The sequence below is a fragment of the Bubalus kerabau genome, chromosome 8 (genome assembly GCF_029407905.1).
Source record: "Bubalus kerabau isolate K-KA32 ecotype Philippines breed swamp buffalo chromosome 8, PCC_UOA_SB_1v2, whole genome shotgun sequence".
NCBI classification, from domain to species: domain Eukaryota; kingdom Metazoa; phylum Chordata; class Mammalia; order Artiodactyla; family Bovidae; genus Bubalus; species Bubalus kerabau.
Genome location: NC_073631.1, coordinates 105,306,999 through 105,328,503, shown reverse-complemented (window position 1 = coordinate 105,328,503; position 21,505 = coordinate 105,306,999).

Here is a 21,505-nt window from a genome sequence, read left to right as displayed (position 1 = left end):
GTAGACTGGATGTAATCAAAAGTCTTTTGAAGTGAGAATTGAGAGCCAGAGAAAGAGATGTATGGAATCTCTTTGGAAGGAGGACAGAGAGATGGTACACTGCTCATTTGAAGAGGGAGGAAGGGAGCTGCAGTCAAAGAATTTGGACAGCTGCTAGAAGCTGGGAAGTCAAGGAGATTTTCCCTGAGAGCTTCTGGAAAACAACACAGCCCTGCTGATACCTTGACTTTACTCAGCAAGATTTGCACTGGACTTGTAACTTACAGAACTCTAAAATGATAAATTTGTACTGTTTTAAACCTCCAAGTATGTGGTCATTTACTACAGCAGCAATACAGTGGGATTGCAGTGTATGAAGTTCTGGCTAAAAATAAAAGGACACACACACACACAAATAATAAAATAAAATTATAAATAAAAGTAAGGAAGTGATTGCCATAAGTCACAATGGAGATCACCACTGAGAAGGGGTTGAAAAGGCAGTGTGAACAGGAAACGGTCCTTATAAGGGTGGTGGGTGTTGGCAGGGTCTTGTCTTTCCTCATCTGGGTTGTAGTTACCTGGAACTTTGTTTTCTAATTACATTGTGTACTTTATACACTTATATTGTGTGGTCTTTTGTGCTTATGGGTTATATATCACAATTAAAGGGGAGAAAAGTTTTCTACTTTCACAGGTTAGAGATAAAGTTCTTTTTAAAAAAAAAATAAATAAAAGATGATCTTAGATGCTAAAAATCTTGAGAATGCTTCCTAGCAGAGCTTTGGAAAGCCCAGGCATTATTACTTTTATGCTCCTAGAAGTGCTAAAGAAGAGTAAAGGCCATCAGTTTGTCCAAGTAGGCTATTCAGCTATCCACTGACTGCTCAGTGGTTCTTATGCTGTAAACCCTCTGGCCAACATTTTAGCACATATAGGGTTGATGCCACCATCTAGCTGAATGTAGCTTGGAATGGTCCTACTCCTACATCTTTGAATAGTGTTTTCACTGGCCCTTGTGATTGCAGCCTTTTTCTGTTTAAACAGACTCCATTTTGCTAACTGCTTAGTTTGCAGAATGGTTGGCTTCAGTAGTTAAGGTTCATTCATTCTTCCTTTTAGTATCCTCTCTGTTCCAGGGATCCTGCTCGGCTCTTGGATACATAGACAAATAGACCATAGTCTTTTCCTCATGGGAACTCTTGAGTCATATAAGGAGATTTAAGAATGGATAAATGGTCATGTGAAAGTTTCCCTTTAAGTAAGACTCTACAGGAACACAGAGGAAAGAGAATCTAATGTTTCCTGAGAGATTAAGGCAGGCTTCCTCTAGGTGACAAATGGAATTAAAGAGTCAGTGTGGGTTCACTAGGGCTTCCCCAGTGGCTCAGTGGTAAAGAATCCACCTGCCAATGCAGAAGACACAAGAGACTCGATTTCAATCCCTGGGTCAGGGAGATCCCCTGTAATAGGAGATGGCAACATGCTCAAGTATTCTTGTCTGGAAAATTCCATGGACAGAGGAGCCTGGTGGGTGATAGTCCATGGAGTTCCAAAGAATAGGACACAGCTGAGCGACTGAGCATTCACACGCATGTGGGTTAACTAAGAAGACTAAGTAGGAAAGAAGGTATTTCAGGCAAAGGAAGAACTTGTGACAAGTCAGTGAGGTAAGAAGAGCATGGTCCATTTGGGGATCTGTTTAATTCTGCTGGCTAGCTGGCACTAAGAAGCTGGAGGAGAATGCAGGGAAGAAATCAGGATCAAAATCAAGGTTTCAGTGCCAAAGCTCTAGGCACAAGTGAATACTGGTTAGAAGGAGAAGCTAGAGGCATTTAACATGAATCTGAAGTCAATATCAGACATGTAGCCAGAAGAATTTTTAAAAATATCAGGGGTCATATGACAACAACTTTTCTTCAGCGATGGTATTCTAGCTATTTACATAGCTCCCTTTAGTTTTCCCTGGCTTACTCATCCAACAAATATTTGTTGAATGTGTTCTGTATATTAGGCACTGAAGTGAAAGTGAAAGTCCCTCAGTCGTGTCCGACTTTTTGCGACCCCATGGACTGTATAGTCCATGGAATTCTCCAGGCCAGAATACTGGAGTGGGTAGCCTTTCCCTTCTCCAGGGGATCTTCCCAACCCAGGGATCAAACCCAGGTCTCCTGCATTGCAGGTGGATTCTTTACCAAATGAGCCACAAGGGAAGCCTGAGAATACTGGGATGGGTAGCCTATTCCTTCTCCAGTGGATCTTCCCCACCCAGGAATTGAAGTGGGGTCTCCTGCATTGCAGGTGGATTCTTTACCAACTGAGCTATGAGGGAAGCCCATGTTAGGCACTAGGCACTGGATATACAGTCCATGGGGTCACAAAGAGCTGGACATAGGGACTGAAAAACAACTGGATACTGTAGTGACTGAAGCATCAGGCATCTATTCTTGGGCCTTGCTTTTCATTTTGTGCAACTGTGGGAGTTACCACTCAGCAAAAAGGGCCATGCTGGATTTGAACCCTATGAGGATGGAATAGAGGCTTCCCTTGTGGCTTAGATGGTAAAGGGTCCACCTGCAATGCAGGAGACCCAAATTCAATCCCTGGGTTGGGAAGATCCCCTGGAGGAGGGTATGGCAATCCACTCCAGTATGCTTGCCTGGAGAACTCCAGGGACAGAGAAGCCTGGGAAAGACAGAGAAGACTGGTGGGATACAGTCCATGGGGCCACATAGTCGAACACGACTGAGCGACTAACACATACACAGAATGGAATAGGTGTGTCAAATCTAAAATGTTGATGAATCAACTTCCACCAGTGAATGTGGTTATTTTGAAAACAGTGATGATAGCATTAAAAAAAAATAAACCTGTTGTGTATGCATCTGGTCAATAATTTAACAGTGGGTAGAACCTAATCATAGTACCTATGATTCTAATACCTGAGATCTCTGGGACTGCCTTTCTTCTTCAGAAGTGTCAGCTTAATTGGGAGATCCTATAAGATAGGATCTTGTTTTGTAGGGCTAGCAGAGGGGATCTTGGGCACCTCAGGGAGTACTGACGATAACTCTTGAGAATTAAGGAAGTTGTTTTTACTCTGAATGCAGTTTAGTTAAGCTAGCTACAAAAAGTGGATACAAGGATACAGAGAAAAAGGTTTGGGTACTTTTTTCCCACACCATGCACCATATGAAATCTTAGTTACCCAACCAAGGATTGAATCTATGCCCCCTGTGTTGGAAGCACAGAATCTTAACCACTGGACCACCAGGGAAGTCTGGTTTCAGTACTTTATACATCTCTCTTTTATTTTTTTTTCCTTTTTCTCCTCCAGTGCATAAGGAGAGTATAAACTGTTGACTAAACTTCAAAGTTAAGTATTGTAGGTTAAGCAATAGGAAAGACTTTTTTTTTTCAGTACCATTTTAAATGTCCTGTCATAGGGAATCTATCCACTTTAGATAAGATGCTTACCATTGCCCCAACTGGTAGGCAGTAGGCAGGACTAGAATGATTTATATTGAACCAAATGACTGCCAGGAATCCACTGCCCTCAGTGGAGCTTGGAGAGAGTGGGGGCGGGGAGGAGAATGGGAAAAGAGGGTAATAGTATCTCAAGCTCAGTCCACAGATGTCTTTTATAGTAACTCTCTTGGTGATGCTCATGCCTCTAAATGGTATTAAATATCATCGGTGGACTGACAATTTCCATGTTTATAACTAAGGCTCTGATCTCTCTTTCAAACTCCAGACTCATATTCAACTTCAACATCTCACGTGTATGTAATAGACATCCTAATCCAACATGTCCCAAACTCAACTACTGCTCTCCCCGACCTCCCTGCAAAAAGTCCCCCATTTCTCTTTAGCCTTCTTCATATTCTCCATTTCCTATGTCATTGTTCCATTTGCTCAAACCAAACACTTGGAGTTATTCTCCTGTTCTTACATTCTATCAGAGTTCACATATAACTCATTCATAAACCCTGCTTATTTTTCCTTTGCAGTGTATCTAAAGTCTGATTACTTTTCATGGCCCATTGCTACTACTCTGGTCCAAATCCTATCATTTCTTGCTTTTTTACTATTTCCTCTCCTTCCCCTCTTGTCACTCCACCCACTCCTCCCTCCATCCTCCACCCTCAGCCCAGCTAGAGTAATTTTTTTCAACCACTGAATTAAGTCTTGTTATTTCTCGCCCCCAAACCCTCCTTATAATGGTTCCCCTGGTCTTGGATAAATTTGCAACTCTCTTACCTTTCTGTTGTATCTTCTGGGCTCTCCGTTTTGACTCCTTTGCTTCCGTCATAGCAACTTCCTGGCTGATCTCAGATCCCATCATTTCCTCACATGCAGCTTTCAGTGGTGACTTGTATGACATACTCTGTTAGTCAGCTTGGGCTGCCATAACAATATACCATAGACTGGCTAGTATACACAATAGGAGTTAATTTTTCCACAGTTCTGGAGGCTAGAATTCCCAAATCAAAGTGCTGACTAACCTGATTCCTGATGAGAGCTCTCTTTCTGGCTTGCAGCATCTGCCTTTTTTGCCAAGTGAGTCATCACATGGGTTTTCCTGTGTAGTGCACACACACAGACAGTGAGGTCTTTCCTCTTCTTATAAGACCCCAGTCCTAGAGAATTAGGGTGGCGCTAGTGGTAAAGAACCTGCCTGCCAGTGCAGTAGATGCTGGAGACTTGGGTTCAATTCCCGGGTCAGGAAGATCCCCTGGAGGAGAAAATGACATCCACTCCATTATTCCTGCACAGAGAATCCCAAGGACAGAGGAGACTGGTGGGCTACAGCCCATAGGGTGGCTAAAGATTTGGACACGAATGAAAAGTGATATAGCACACATACCTTATGACCAAATTTAGCTTTTCTGACCTCCTAGTGACCCAATCTCCAAATACAGGCACACGAGAGGGTTTTAACACATGAGTGGTGGTGGGTAGGGAGAGGTTGGTGGGCAGAAACCAGTCCACAGCACTAGCAGAAAAAAAACCAAGCCCAGAAACCTGGAAGCCTTATATGATCTAGTTCTTTTTTGCATCTTCAGGTCTCTATTAACTCTCACCCAATGTTACTTCACAGAGGTTTGTTGTTGTTCAATTGCTCAGTCATGTCCAACTCTTTGTGATCCTATAGACTGCAGCACAACAGGCCACCCTGTCCATCACCAACTCCCAGAGTTTACTCAAACACATGTCCATTGACTCTGTGATGCCATCGAACAATCTCATCCTCTGTCAGCCCCCTTTCCTCTTGCCTTCAATCTTTCCCAGCATCAGAATCTTTTCAAATGAGTCAGCTCTTCACATTGGTGGCCAAAGTATTGGAGTTTCAGCTTCAGCATCAGTCCTTACAATGAATATTCCTGACTCATTTCCTTTATGATGGACTGGTTGGATCTCCTTGCAGTACAAGGGACTCTCAAGAGTCTTCTCCAACACCATAGTTCGAAAGCATCAGTTCTTCCGTGCTCAGTTTTCTTTATAGTCCAATTCTTACATCCATACATGACTACTGGAAAAACCATAGCTTTGACTAGGCCGCTCTTTGTCGGCAAAGTAATGTCTCTGCTTTTAATATGCTGTTTAGGTTGGTCATAACTTTTCTTCCAAGGTGTAAGTGTCTTTTAATTTTATGGCTGCACTCACCATCTGCAGTGATTTTGGAGCCCCAAAAAATAAAGTCAGCCACTGTTTCCACTGTTTCCCTATCTATTTGCCATGAAGTGATGGGACCGGATGCCATGATCTTTGTTTTCTGAATGTTGAGCTTTAAACCAACTTTTTCACTCTCCTCTTTCACTTTCATCAAGAGTTTCTTTAGTTCTTCTTCACTTTCTGCCATAAGGGTGGTGTCATCTGCATATCTGAGGTTATTGATATTTCTCCCAGCAATCTTGATTCCAGCTTGTGCTTCTTCCAGCCCAGCGTTTCTCATGACATAATATGCATAGAAGTTAAATAAGCAGGGTGACAATATACAGCCTTGATGTACTCCTTTTCCTATTTTGAACCAGTCTGTTGTTCCATGTCCAGTTCTAACTGTTGCTTCCTGACCTGCATACAGATTACCCAAGAGGCAAGTTAGGTGGTCTGGTATTCCCATCTCTTTCAGAATTTTTTCACAGCTTATTGTGATCCACACAGTCAAAGGCTTTGGCATAGTCAATAAAGTAGAAATAGATGCTTTTCTGGAAGTCTCTTGCCTTTTCAATGATCCAGCGGATGTTGGCAATTTGAGTTCTGGTTCCTCTGCCTTTTCTAAAACCAGCTTGAACATCTGAAAGTTCATCGTTCATGTATTGTTGAAACCTGGCGTGGAGAATTTTGAGCATTACTTTACTAGCGTGTGAGATGAGTGCAACTGTGTGGTAGTTTGATCATTCTTTGGCTTTGCCTTTCTTATGGAAACCCACTCCAGTACTCTTGCTTGGAAAATCCCATGGATGGAGGAGCCTGGTAGGCTACAGTCCATGGGGTGGCAAAGAGTTGGACGGGAATGAGTGACTTTGCTTTCACTATTGCTTTTGTTAGGGATTGGAATGAAAACTGATCTTTTCCAGTCCTGTGGCCACTGTTGAGTTTTCCAAATTTGCTGGCATATTGAGTGCAGCACTTTCACAGCATCATCTTTCAGGATTTGAAATAGCTGAACTGGAATTCCACCACCTCCACTAGCTTTGTTCGTAGTGATGCTTTCTAAGGCCCACTTGACTTCACATTCCAGGATGTCTGGCTCTAGCTGAGTGATCACACCATCATGATTATTTGGGTTGCAGCTAGTGACATCCTTTCTCAGCAACTCCCTCAAGGCTCTGATTATGGAACAGTCACTAATGGTTTCCCATCAGTCACATCAGTACTTCAACATCTTGTTTTCAAGATGTCTTCCCAATGTGTACTTTTTACTGCTCCCAGCCCTTTGCCTGGTGGTGATGAGAAAGTCATTCTTATATTTCAAAAAAGCTCCGTTAATTACAGTACAGGCCTGTGCACAGCATATTCCCTTCAAGTGTTAGTTGCTCAGTTGTGTCTGACTCTTTGCAACCCCAAGAACTGTATGTAGCCTGCCAGGCTCCTCTGTCCCTGGAATTCTCCAGGAAAGAACACTGGAGTGGGTAGCCACTTCTTTCTCCAGGGGACCTTCCCGACTCAGGAAGTGAACCTGGGTCTCCTGAATTGTAGGCAGATTCTTTACTGTTTGAGTCCCCAGGGAAGAGAATGCTTATAAATGATAAAGTACCAATATGTTGGAACATTTTAAAGTTATTGAAATAAAAAGTATGAATATTGTACAACACATGAAAACATTTTTGAAACAAATCTAGATAAATAATAAAATTAGAACTCAAAGCATAGCTTACATTATATTTCAACTAAGTAAAAACTCTGTATACTTTCATAGTGATAATTGGTACTAGCTGCACTTTGGCAGCGGCCAAAAGCAGCAACCACACGTCCAAGGAGCAGCGGCTGCACGGGTGCAGGAGGGCCAAAGGAGCTACTCCACGTTCAGGGTCAGGAGGGGTGGCCATGAGGAGATACCCCTCGTCCAAGGTAAGGAGCAGCGGCTGCACTTTGCTGGATCAGCTGTGAAGAGATACCCCACATCCAAAGTAAGAGAAACCCAAGTAAGACGATAGGTGCTGTGAGAGGGCATCAGCGGACAGACACACAAACCATAATCAGAGAAAACTAGCCAATCTGATCACACAAACCACAGCCTTGTCTAACTCAATGAAACTAAGCCATGCCATGTGGGGCCACTCAAGATGGCTGGGTCATGGTGGAGAGGTCTGACAGAATGTGGTCCACTGGAGAAGGGAATGGCAAACCACTTCAGTATTCTTGACTTGAGAACCCCATGAGCAGTATGAAAAGGCAAAATGATAGGATACTGAAAGGGGAACTCCCAGGGTTAGTAGGTGCCCAATATGCTACTGGAGATCAGTGGAGAAATAACTCCAGAAAGAATGAAAAGATGGAGCCAAAGAAAAAACAATACACAGTTGTGGATGTGACTGGTGATAGAAGCAAGGTCCAATGCTGTAAAGAGCAATATTGCATAGGAACCTGGAATGTCAGGTCCATGAATCAAGGCAAATTGGAAGTGGTCAAACAGGAGATGGCAAGAGTGAATGTTGACATTCTAGAAATCAGCAAACTAAAATGGACTGGAATGGGTGAATTGAACTCAGATGACCATTATATCTACTACTGTGGGCAGGAATCCCTTAGAAGAAATGGAGTAGCCATCATGGTCAACAAAGGGTCCAAAATGTAGTACTTGGATGCAATCTCAAAAATGACAGAATGATCTCTGTTCGTTTCCAAGGCAAACCATTCAATATCACGAAGTCTATGCCCCAACCAGTAACGCTGAAGAAGCTGAAGTTGAATGCTTCTGTGAAGACCTACAAGACCTTTTAGAAGTGCTGCTGCTACTGCTGCTAAGTCGCTTCAGTTGTATCCGACTCTGTGTGACCCCATAGACGGCAGCCCACCAGGCTCCCCCGTCCCTGGGATTCTCCAGGCAAGAACACTGGAGTGGGTTGCCATTTCCTTCTCCAATGCATGAAAGTGAAAAGTTAAAGTGAAATCGCTCAGTCGTGTCCAACTCTTAGTGACCCCATGGACTGCAGCCTACCAGGGTCCTCCATCAATGGGATTTTCCAGGCAAGAGTACTGGAGTGGGGTGCCGTTGCCTTCTCCTTTTAGAACTAACCCCCCCTCCCCCCAAAAAAGTCCTTTTTCATTATAGGGGACTGCAATGCAAAAGTAGGAAGTCAAGAAACACCTGGACTAACAGGCAAATTTGGCCTTGGAATACGGAATGAAGCAGGGCAAAGACTAATAGAGTTTTGCCAAGAGAACGCACTGGTCATAGCAAACACCCTCTTCCAACAACACAAGAGAAGACTCTACACATGGACATCACCAGATGGTCAACACCGAAATCAGATTGACTATATTCTTTGCAGCCAAAGATGGAGAAGCTCTATGCAGTCAACAAAAACAAGACCAGGAGCTGACTGTGGCTCAGATCAAGAACTTCTTATTGCCAAATTCAGACTTAAATTGAAGAAAATTGGGAAAACCACTAGACCATTCAGGTGGGACCTAAATCAAATCCCTTATGATTATACAGTGGAAGTGAGAAATAGATTTAAGGGACTAGATCTGATAGACAGAGTGCCTGATGAACTATGGACAGAGGTTTGTGACATTGTATAGGAGACAGGGATCAAGACCATCCCCATAGAAAAGAAATGCAAAAAAGCAAAATGGCTGTCTGGGGAGGCTTACAAATAGCTGTGAAAGAAGAGAAGCGAAAAGCAAAGGAGAAAAGGAAAGATATAAACATCTGAATGCAGAGTTCCAAAGAATAGCAAGAAGAGATAAGAAAGCCTTCCTCAGCGATCAATGCAAAGAAATAGAGGAAAACAACAGAATGGGAAAGGCTAGAGATCTCTTCAAGAAAGTTAGAGATACCAAGGAACATTTCATGCAAAGATGGGCTCGATAAAGGACAGAAATGGTATGGACCTAACAGAAGCAGAAGATATTAAGAAGTGGCAAGAATACACAGAAGAACTGTAGAAAGAAGATCTTCACGACCCAGATAATCACGATGGTGTGATCACTCAACTAGAGCCAGACATCCTGGAATGTGAAGTCAAGTGGGCCTTAGAAAGCATCGCTATGAACAAAGCTAGTGGAGGTGAGGGAATTCCAGTTGAGCTATTTCAAATCCTGAAAGATGATGCTGTGAAAGTGCTGCACTCAATATGCCAGCAAATTTGGAAAACTCAGCAGTGGCCACAGGACTGGAAAAGGTCCGTTTTCATTCCAATCCCAAAGAAAGGCAATGTCAGAGAATGCTCAAATTACCACAAAATTGCACTCATCTCACACGCTAGTAAAGTAATGCTCAAAATTCTCCAAGCCAAGCTTCAGCAATACGTGAACCGTGAACTTCCAGATGTTCAAGCTGGTTTTAGAAAAGGCAGAGGAACCAGAGATCAAATTGCCAACATCTGCTGGATCATGGAAAAAGCAAGAGTGTTCCAGAAAAACATCTATTTCTGCTTTATTGACTATGCCAAAGCCTTTGACTGAGTGAATCACAATAAACTGTGGAAAATCCTGAAAGAGATGGGAATACCAGACCACCTGACCTGCTCCTTGAGAAACCTATATGCAGGTCAGGAAGCAACAGTTAGACCTGGACATGGAACAACAGACTGGTTCCAAATAGGAAAAGGAGTACATCAAGGCTGTATGTTGTCACCATGCTTATTTAACTTCTATGCAGAGTACATCATGATAAACGCTGGGCTGGAGGAAGAACAAGCTGGAATCAAGATTGCTGGGAGAATTATCAATAACCTCAGATATGCAGATGACACCACCCTTATGGCAGAAAGCGATGAGGAACTAAAAAGCCTCTTGATGAAAGTGAAAGAGGAGAGTGAAAAAGTTGGCTTAAAGCTCAACATTAGAAAACGAAGATTATGGCATCTGGTCTCATCACTTAATGGGAAGTAGATGGGGAAATAGTGGAAACAGTGTCAGATTTTATTTTTTGGGCTCCAAAATCACTGCAGATGGTGACTGCAGTCATGAAATTAAAAGACACTTACTCCTTGGAAGGCAAGTTATGTCCAACCTAGATAGCATATGCAAAAGCAGATATATTACTTTGCCAACAAAGGTCTGTCTAGTCAAGGCTATGGTTTTTCCAGGGGTCATGTATGGATGTGAGAGGTGGGCTGTGAAGAAAGTTGAACACCAAAGAATTGATGCTTTTGAACTGTGTTGTTGGAGAAGACTCTTGAGAGTCCCTTGGTCTGCAAGGAGATCCACCAGTCCCTCCTAAAGGAGATTAGTCCTGGGTGTTTATTGGAAGGACTGATGTTGAAGCTGAAACTCCAGTACTTTGGCCACCTCATGCGAAGAGTTGACTCATTGGAAAAGACCCTGATGCTGGGAGGGATTGGGGACAGAAGGAGAAGGGGACAACAGAGGATGAGATGGCTGGATGGCATCACTGACTCGATGGACATGAGTTTGGGTGAACTCCTGGAGTTTGTAATGGATAGGATGCCTGGGTGCTATGAGTCATGGGGTCGCAAAGAGTTGGACTCAACTGAGCAACTGAACCGAACAGAACTGAACTGAAGTTTGTTGACTGTCTCTTCCCTGAAGCTATGCTAACCACATTATCTAATCTTTCATCCCTATAAAAATCTTTCAAAATAAACATGATTGTCTCCAAATGAGAGGCTCAGAGAGCCGAGGTTAATTTAATAAATGAGTAGAAGAACAGATTGTTTAATTTGGATTTATCTGACTTAAAATCCTATGCATTTTCCTTTCTCCAAAGCTGCCATTCCAACCTTGGAAAGGAAAGCAAATAAACAAAATAAACCATAAACATTAAGAATCTAGTTTTCACATAAAAGTAGCATGACTATAAGAGAAACTTGCATTTAATATAATTTATTATATTTTGAAACTGATTTAATAATTTCTCTAAAATGTACCCAATAGGCACTCTGGATCCTGATACAAAACGCCGAGTGATATCCGTGCATTACTTGAAAAATGCCAAGTTCAGAGTGTACTTTCCTCCGCTCCATTTATATTTGAATTTAGGTACCAACCGAGGGCAACGAACTAAGAGTATTATTGTAGAAGTACAAAACCTCTTCTGAAGACAAAGCAGACTATAGTTCTAAGTTCTGCCACGTGAACTTCAGCACAGACAGCCTTTGAGAATTTTGTCTCTACATCAAGCCAGAAGAGGGGAGGATTACTTACCCCACATTAGGCTAACAGAACAAGACTTCAACAAGATTGCTGGGAAAGATTAGAGGTACCTACAAGAAGGGGGAAAGGACATTTCCCTTTTCTGCTCAGTGCTTCAGTTCAGTTCAGTTGCTCAGTCATGTCTGACTGTTTGTGACCCCATGAATTGCAGCATGCCAGGCCTCCCTGTCCATCACCAACTCCCAGAGTTCACCCAAACTCATGTCCATTGAGTCAGTGATGCCATCCAGCCATCTCATCCTCTGTTGTCCCCTTCTCCTCCTGCCCCCAATCCCTCCCAGCATCAGAGTCTTTTCCAATGAGTCAACTCTTCGCATGAGGTGGCCAAAGTACTGGAGTTTCAGCTTTAGCATCATTCCTTCCAAAGAACACCCAGGACTGATCTCCTTTAGAATGGACTGGTTGGATCTCCTTGCAGACCAAGGGACTCTCAAGAGTCTTCTCCAACACTACAGTTCAAAACCATCAACTTTTTGGCGCTCAGCTTTCCTCACAGTCCAACTCTCACATCCATACATGACTATTGGAAAAACCACAGCCTTGACTAGATGGACATTTGTTGGCAAAGTAATGTCTCTGCTTTTGAATATGCTGTCTAGGTTGGTCATAACTTTCCTTCCAAGGAGTAAGTGTCTTTTAATTTCATGGCTGCAATCACCATCTGCAGTGATTTTGGAGCTCAAAAAAATAAAGTCTGACACTGTTTCCACTGTTTCCCCGTCTATTTCCCATGAAGTGATGGGACCAGATGCCGTGCTGCCAAAAGCTCATGGACTCATCCCGGTGAAGTCATTGGTGTATAGAATGGTGAGAAGTTTCCTTGGAGAGCTTGATATGTGTGCCCTGAAATCTGGGAGCATCCATGAGCCTAGAAACTTGTGCCTCCTCCACTGGATAACAGACAGAAGGTAAGAAGTTGGTGAACTACATATCCACCATCTTGCACTGCAAGTTTGCCTGTGTTTCCCTTAGGTTAAATTGACCTCAAAGAATGGTGACAGAATTCTGGGTGACCATCTAATTATTCTGTCCCAGCGGGAAGCCTGCCAGACTGAAGGGACCATAGCAATAGGAGACTGTGATTTCCACCACCACAGGCACTTGCTTAGGGGTAGGGGCTTTACAAGACCACAGGCAGACTGTATGTGGCTGGTGTTAGGATCCAAGCAGAGTCTTTTATCTTTAAGATACAGTTCATAGCCTGCATCCTAGCAAGAAAGCCAGTGTTTGGGTTGCACCAGATTACACAGCACCAATTAGGTAAGTTATTAGTCCCCTATTTTCTAATTCTCCCTCCTTGGAGAAGGAAGAAGAAGCCAGAGGCTGCAAAAGGAATAAATAGATGTATGAGTTATCTATCACTGCCTAACAAATTATTCTAAAACTTGCAGCCTAAACCAAAAATGTGTGTGTGTGTTATTCACTCAGTCATGTCTGACTCTTTGTGGCCCTGTGGACTGTAGCTCACCAGGCTCCTCTGGCCATGGAATTCTCCAGGCAAGAATACTGGATTGGGTTGCCATTCTCTTCCCCAGGGGAATCTACCTAATCCAGGGATCAAACCTGGGCCTCCTGCACTGTAGGCAGATTCTTTACCATCTGAGCCACCAGGGAAGCCCAAACAAAAAATAAATGTCTTATCTCACAAGTTTCTGTGGATCAGGGATCTGAGAGCAGCTTTGTTGTTGTTGCTCAGTTGCTAAGCTGACTCTTTGCAACCCCATGTATTGCAGCACACCAGACTTCCCTTGCTCAAACTCATGTCTATTGAGTCAGTGATGCCATTCAACCATCTCATCGTCTGTCATCCCCTTCTCCTCTTGCCCTCAATCTTTCCCATCATCAGGGTCTTTTTTAATGAGTCGTCTCTTTGTATCAGGTTGCCAAAGTACTAGAGCTTTAGATTCAGCATGTCTTTCCAATGAATATTCAGGATTGATTTCCCTTAAGATTGACTGGTTTGATCTCCTTGCTGTCTAAAGGACTCTCAAGAGTCTTCTCTAGCACTACAGTTTGAAAGCATCAGTTTTTCAGTGCTCAATGTTCTTTATGGTCCAGTTCTCAGAGAGTGGCTTATTTGTGTGTTACTGGCTCAGGGTTTCTTAAGATATTATAGTCTAGATGTTGGCAGGGGCTGCAGTTATCTGAAGGCTTGATTGGGTCTGAAGAATCTACTTCCAAGGTGTCTCACTCATGTGTCTGGTGAGCTGAGGCTGGTTGATAGCAGGAGGCCTCAGTTCTTTGCCACATGGAACTCTTCATAAGGTTGCTTGAGTGTATTCAAGACAGGGTTGCTGGTATTCCCAGAGCTAGTAGCAGTAGTAGTGTGATTGCTAAGTCATGTCCAACTCTTGTGACCCCACAGACTGTAGCCTACCAGGCTTCTCTGCCTATGGGATTCTCCAGGCAAGAATACTGGAGTGGGTTGCCATTTCAAAAAAGAACCAGTCAGAAGCCAAAATATCATCCTTGAAATTTATGTGGGAGGGTGTTGCACAAGTTTATTGAACACCAGGAGGTGAGAATTACTGAAGGGAGGTATAGTTACTACAAAGCTAAACGTGGAAGAGGAGAAAGGCTTTGAACAGGACATGTGACTAAATGTGTAATTTACTTTTTTAATATTTATTTATTCTGTGCTGGGTCTTAGTTTTGGCATGTGGGAATCTTAGTTCCCGGACCAGGGATTGAACCCAGGCCCCCTGCATTGGGAGCTCAGAGTCTTAGCCACTGGACAACCAGGGAAGTCCCTAAATATGTACTTTAGACTGCACTGGATTTTTTAAGATCTGAAAGTGAACATAATTATTGAAATGGTCTTATAGCTGGAAGTAACTGAAAAAACATGGCTGGAATGGCAGCTAGTATTGAGGTCAGTCTGTAGGACTAGAAGTCCTGGCACTTTGACTGACATTCACTCTTGAACATGTATAGAATCTCCTCCAGCTATTACAGTAACATTAACATTTGAGTGACATGGTAATGTTGTATAATATTTGCTACCAAGTCACACAGTTTAAGTTGCTTGTATGACGGAGAAGGCAATGGCAACCCGCTCCAGTACTCTTGCCTGGAAAATCCCATGGATGGAGGAGCCTGGTAGGCTGTAGTCCATTGGGTCACGAAGAGTCGAACACTTACTGGGCAACTTCACTTTCACTTTTCACTTTCATGCATTGGAGAAGGAAATGGCAACCCACTCCAGTGTTCTTGCCTGGAGAATCCCAGGGAAGGCGGAGCCTGGTGGGCTGCCATCTGTGGGGTTGCACAGAGTTGGACACGACTGAAGTGACTTAGCAGCAGCTGCAGCAGCATGTAACATTTTAGATGATTTAGGCTCCTGGTAATGTGCTATGGCTACTGTCTTCCAATGTCCAGCACCAGTAAATAGAAAGAGATATGGACTCCTGGTGTCTGGATTGGGAGCTTATGGAGACCCAACTGTTGTATCATTACTGCCTGGATGGGAAGTTGGTCAGGAAAGTAGGGCCTATGACAACTGAGAACCAGTCAATAAAAGGAAGGACCATCCAGAAGCTAAGAATTAGCAGCAAAGTAGGAAGTTAAGATTCAGTTGGTCAGGTCTATTGGAGGTTGTCACCTATAGGCTGCTGGACCTTCCTCCATTGGAATCTTGACCCTCTTGTCTCCAAGCTTCAGGGACATGAATACTGCAAGGAAACAACATTTAATATCTGCAACCAATGAACAAAGGAGGGATATTTGCCTAATACTTGTGTAAGTACAGAAAGTACATCAGCAAAATCTATTTGTTTCCACCTCAGAAGCAAATCAAGCCCCACAAAGTCAGAGTGGTTCTTTGAAAACACATCCAGATCCTGTCACTGCCTTGCTAAAAACTCTTTCATGGCATTCCTTCACACTTAATAAAATCTAATTTTTAAAAAAATTTTTGGCTGTGTGCATTCTGTAGGATCTTAATTCCCTGACCAAAGACTGAACCTGGAGCCTTCACTGTAAAAGTGTGAAGTCCTAACCACTGGACAACCAGAGAATTCACCATAAAATCTAATTTTTAAAATACCATTCCTCAGAGGATATTCCTAGTGATCCAGTGACTAAGACTCTGTGCTCCCAATGCAGAGGGCCTGGGTTCAATCCATAGTCAGGGAACTAGACCTCACAACTAGGAGTTCACAAGCCATAACTGAAAGATCCCACTGTTGCAAACAAGAACGTGTACAGCCAAATTAATAAATTAATTAAAATAAATACTTAAAAAATACCATTCCTCTGATTCAGAAAGGGCTAGCCAGGTGGCTCAATGGTAAAGAATCTGCCTGCCAATGCAGGAGGCACCAAAGATATGGGCTCAACTGATCCCTGAATCAGGAAGATCCCTTGGAAAAGGAAACTGTATCCTGCTCCAGTATTCTTGGCTGGAAAGTCCCAGGGACAGAGGAGCCTGGCAGGCTGCAGTCCATGGTGTCACAAAGAACCGGACATGACTAAGTACTCACTGACTCAGAAATTCCACTTTTGGGTGTATATGCCAAAGAATTGAAAGCAGAGATCCAAACAAATATCTGTACACCCATGTTCATAGTAGGATTATTCACAAAAGTGAAGAGGTAGAAGTAGCCAAGTATTCATCAACAGATGTATGGATAAACAAAATATGTGATACACATGTAATAGAACAGTATTCAACCTTAAAAATGAAGGAAATTCTAACATGTGCTGCAACATGAATGAACTCTGAAGACATTATACTAAAGGAAATAAGCTAGTCAAAAAAGGAAAAATAAAATAAAATGTTATTCTCTAGCCAAAGGAAAAAAAATTTCTTACAAAGTACCCTATTACACAACTCTCTGTCAAAATCTTTCAAGAAGAAAACGACAAAATATTTCTGTTGCAATGCCTCATCAATGATCAGAAAAACTGTAAAACTTAGAAATCAGGCAGAAAGCCACTTGCATGATTTTTTTCAATGTCCAAAAATCCCACTGAAGGATATTTAGGTTCTGGGATTACAATGCATGTTGATTTAGAACCAGTCTTTTACAATTCTGTCAAGTTGCAGATTAATTTATAGAAAAAGCCAAATAAGGTGAGGTTCTTCAAAGGTTTGGGTTAATTTCTTTGTAGCTCATTAATCAGTTTTATATCTTATATAACAATATTATTTTTAGCATTCCTTCTTTCACTTAATCCATTTTCTCCTGTTCCCTGAGAACTGACATTGCCACCCAGCTGGTTCTGTCATTAAAGAATTGATTAAAAGTTTTATGTGGGCTATTTAGGGCTCAGAGGGTAAAGCGTCTGCCTACAATGCGAGAGACCCGGGTTCGATCCCTGGGTCGGGAAGATCCCTTGGAGCAGGAAATGGCAACCCACTCCAGTACTCTTGCCTGGAAAATCCCATGGTCTGAGAAGCCTGGTAGGCTACAGTCCATGGGGTCGCAATGAGTTGGACACAACTGAGCAACTTCACTTCATTTATATAAGAAGTGTGTTTATAACATTTTTTCTAATCACATGATTTTTGTTTTTTGTTAGATTTCTGTTAGAAGTCAAAGGCTTTTCTTAGACTTATTTAGGCATAGTTTTTTATTTTATATCCCTCTGGATCAGACACAAAAGGGAAATATAAGTGAAAGCAATTGGTTAAGGAATTTCTGAATCCTCTTTATAGTCAAACGCTAGATCTACTAAACTTTCCAATGCAGTGTAAATGTCTGTGTTTTTCCACAGGCAGTGGTGATGTAACATTCATTAGAACTGTGCTCCTGAATTCAGTTGTCTCCTGAATATTCAAATTCAGCAAGTCTGGATGCTTGCATTTTCTTGCTTCACATGAAAGGTTTAACTCTTATTCAAATTTATCAGTAATAAGGTATAATACAGCCTCATCTGGTGGCTCAGATGGTAAAAAATCTGCCTACAATGCAGGAGACCCAGGTTTGATCCCTAGTGTGTGATGATCCCCTGGAGAAGGGAAAGGCAACCCACTCCAGAACTCTTGCTTGGAAAATCTCATGGACAGAGGAGCCTGGTGAGCTATAGTCCACAGGGTTGCAAAGAGTTGGACATGACTGAGCAACTAAGAAGCAAACACAGCTTCAGCTATAAAATCTTTTCTTAGGTTATATAAAGCATTTTATTATTGCTTTGCAGAAAAATATGAAATTGTCTTTTTTTGTTGTTTCTCAAAAAATTTTTTTTGCTTCATTATCATTGTTAACTGAAAACAAAATTCACAATGCGAGACTTGTGACTTATTTGAGGCCAAATGAGGACTATAGCCCAGGAAACAGCCTCTCAGATAGTTCTGAGAGATTGCACAAAAGAGGCAGTGGGGTCAGTATATGCACAATTTTAGTGAAGGAAGGCATGTAATTAAACACACGTTATGGCAGAAAGTTGCCACTAGTCATAAGAAGGTTGCTGCTAGTCACATGGAGCAGATGTTTTCATTAATGATTTTAGTGTTTTTCTAGATAGGAGAAGATGCAAGAAATTAGGTTTATAAAACCTTCTCCTGAAAATAATAACTACAGTATCTGAAGGCCTGTTCTGCCAGTGCTTCCTGGAGCACAGAGTGACTCATACCTGGTTTCTGCCCTGAACTCCTTTCAAGATGTGTTGGAGATCAGCCACTGCAGTGACTAGTGACTACATTCTTATAGAAACAGATGGAGAGTGACAATTTTTAGTTGGCACAGGCCAGGAATCCCTTGGGCTTATGGGAACCATAGAGTCACCAAGAGTGCAGAGGGAAGTGGGGCAAAGCCTCTGTGTCTAGGTGGAGTGGTTTCTGTTGGTGAACTAGTTCTCAGGTACAGATGTTGAGGGTAAGACATTTCTTCCCCAAGGAAGACTCCATTCTAGCCTTGGATGTGAGGCAGGAGATAGATGGGCTCCAGGCTGGACACTTACAACTAACCTCCTGTTTGCATTTCCTGATACAGGAGTTAGGTGGGCTCCAGGTTAGATATTTACAACCAGTCTAACCCTAAGTGAAGAGGAACTAAAGAGTCCTCTCGATGAATGTAAAAGAGGAGAACTAAAAAGCTGGGTTAAAACTCAACATTCAAAAAACTAAAATCATGGCATCTGGTCCCATCACTTTACAGTAAATCAGTTTCAGTTCAGTTGCTCAGTCATGTCTGACTCTTTGAGACTCTATGCAGCACACCAGGCCTCCCTGTCCATCACCAACTCCTGGAGTTTACCAAACTCCTGTCCATTGAGTCAGTGATGCCATTGATCCATCTCATCCTCTGTCATCCCCTTCTTCCTCCCACCTTCAATCTATCCCAACATCAGGGTCTTTTCAAATGAGACAGTTCTTCGCATCAGGTGGCCAAAGTCTTGGAGTTTCAGCTTCAACATTAGTCCTTCCAATGAATATTCAGGACTGATTTCCTTTAGGATGAACTGGTTGGATCTCCTTGCAGTCCAAGGGACTCTCAAGAGTCTTCTCCAACACCACAGCTCAAAAGCATCAATTCTTTGGCACTCAGCTTTCTTTATAGTCCAACTCTCATATCCATACATCACTACTGGAAAAACCATAGCCTTGACTAGATGGACCTTTGTGGACAAAATAATGTCTCAGCTTTTTAATATGTTGTCTATTTAATATAGGTTAGTCATAACTTTAATCCCAAGGAGTAAGCATCTTTTAATTTCATGACTGCAATCACTATCTGCAGTGATTTTGGAGCCCCCCCAAATAAAGTCAGCCACTGTTTCCACTGTTTCTCCATCTATTTGCCATGAAGTGATGGGACCAGATGCCATGATCTTTGTTTTCTGAATGTTGAGCTTTAAGCCAACTTTTTCACTTTCTACTTTCACTTTCATCAACAGGCTCTTTAGTTCTTCTTCACTTTCTGCCATAAGGGTGATGTCATCTGCATATCTGAGGTTATTGATATTTCTCCCTGCAATCTTGGTTCCAGCTTGTGCTTCCTCCAGCCCAGTGTTTCTCATGATGTACTCTGCATATAAGTTAAATAAGCAGGGTGACAGCATACAGCCTTGACGTACTCCTTTTCCTATTTGGAACCAGTCTGTTCCATGTCCAGTTCTAACTGTTGTTTCCTGACTTGCATAGAGATTTCTCAAGATGCAGGTCAAGTGATCTGGTTTTCCCATCTTTGTCAGAATTTTCCACAGTTTATTGTGATCCACACAGTCAAAGGCTTTGGCATAGTCAATAAAGCAGGAATAAATGTTTTTGGAACTCCCTTGCTTTTTCAATGATCCAGCAGATGTTGGCAATTTGATCTCTGGTTCCTCTGCCTTTTCTAAAACCAGCTGGAACATCTGGAAGTTCACCATTCATGTATTGTTGAAGCCTTGATTGGAGAATTTTGAGCATTACCTTACTAGTGTGTGAGATAAGTGCAATTGTGCAGTAGTTTGAGCATTCTTTGGCATTGCCTTTCTTACGGATTGGAATGAAAACGGACCTTTTCCAGTCCTGTGGCCACTGCTGAGTCTTCCAAATTTGCTGGCATATTGAGCGCAATACTTTCACAGCATTATCTTTTAGGATATGAAATAGTTCAACTGGAATTCCATCACCTCCACTAGCTTTGTTCATAGTGATACTTCCTAAGGCCCATTTGACTTCACATTCCAGGATGTCTGGCTCTAGATGAGTGATCACACCATCATGATTATCTAAGTCGTGAAGATTTTTTAAATATAGTTCTTTGTATTCTTGCCACCTCTTCTTAGTATCTTCTGCTTCAGTTAGTTCCATACCATTTCTGTCCTTTATTGTGCCCATTTTTGCATAAAAAGTTCCCTTGGTATCTCCCTTGGTATTCTCTTGAAGAGATCTCTAGTGTTTCCCATTTTGTTGTTTTCCTCTATTTCTTTGCAGTGGTCACTGAGGAAGGCTTTCTTATCTCTCCTTGCTATTCTTTGGAACTCTGCATTCAAATGCATATATCTTTCCTTTTATCCTTTGCTTTTCACTTCTCTTCTTTTCACAGCTATTTGTAAGGCCTCCTCAGATAGCCATTTTGGGCTTTTGTGTTTCTTTTACTTGGTGATCGTCTTGATCTCTGTCTCCTGTACAATGTCACGAACCTCAGTCCATAGTTCATCAGGCACTCTGTCTATCAGATCTAGTCCCTTAAATCTATTTCTCACTTCCACTCTATAATGGAGGCGGGGGGTGGGGGGGTGGTGGGGCAGAATGGAAACTGTGACAGACTTTATTCTCTTGGGCTCCAGAATCACTGTGGATGGTGACTTGGCCATGAAATTAAAAGATCCTTGCTCCTTGAAAGAAAGATATGACAAACCTGCTGCTAAGTCACTTCAGTCATGTCCGACTCTGTGTGACCTCATAGACGGCAGCCCACCAGGCTCCCCCATCCCTGGGATTCTCCAGGCAAGAACACTGGAGTGGGTTGCCATTTCCTTCTCCAATTCATGGAAGTGAAAAGTGAAAGTGAAGTCGCTCAGTCGTGTCCGACTCTTAGCGACCCCAGGGACTGCAGCCCACTAGGCTCCTCCATCCATGGGATTTTCCAGGCAAGAGTACTGGAGTGGGGTGCCATTGCCTTCTCCAATGACAAACCTAGACAATGTATTAAAAAGCACTTTGCTGACATAGGTTGCTCTCCTCAGCACAAAACAGGCCAATGAATCCAGGAGATGAGGTGTTGAGACAAGGAAAACAACTTAC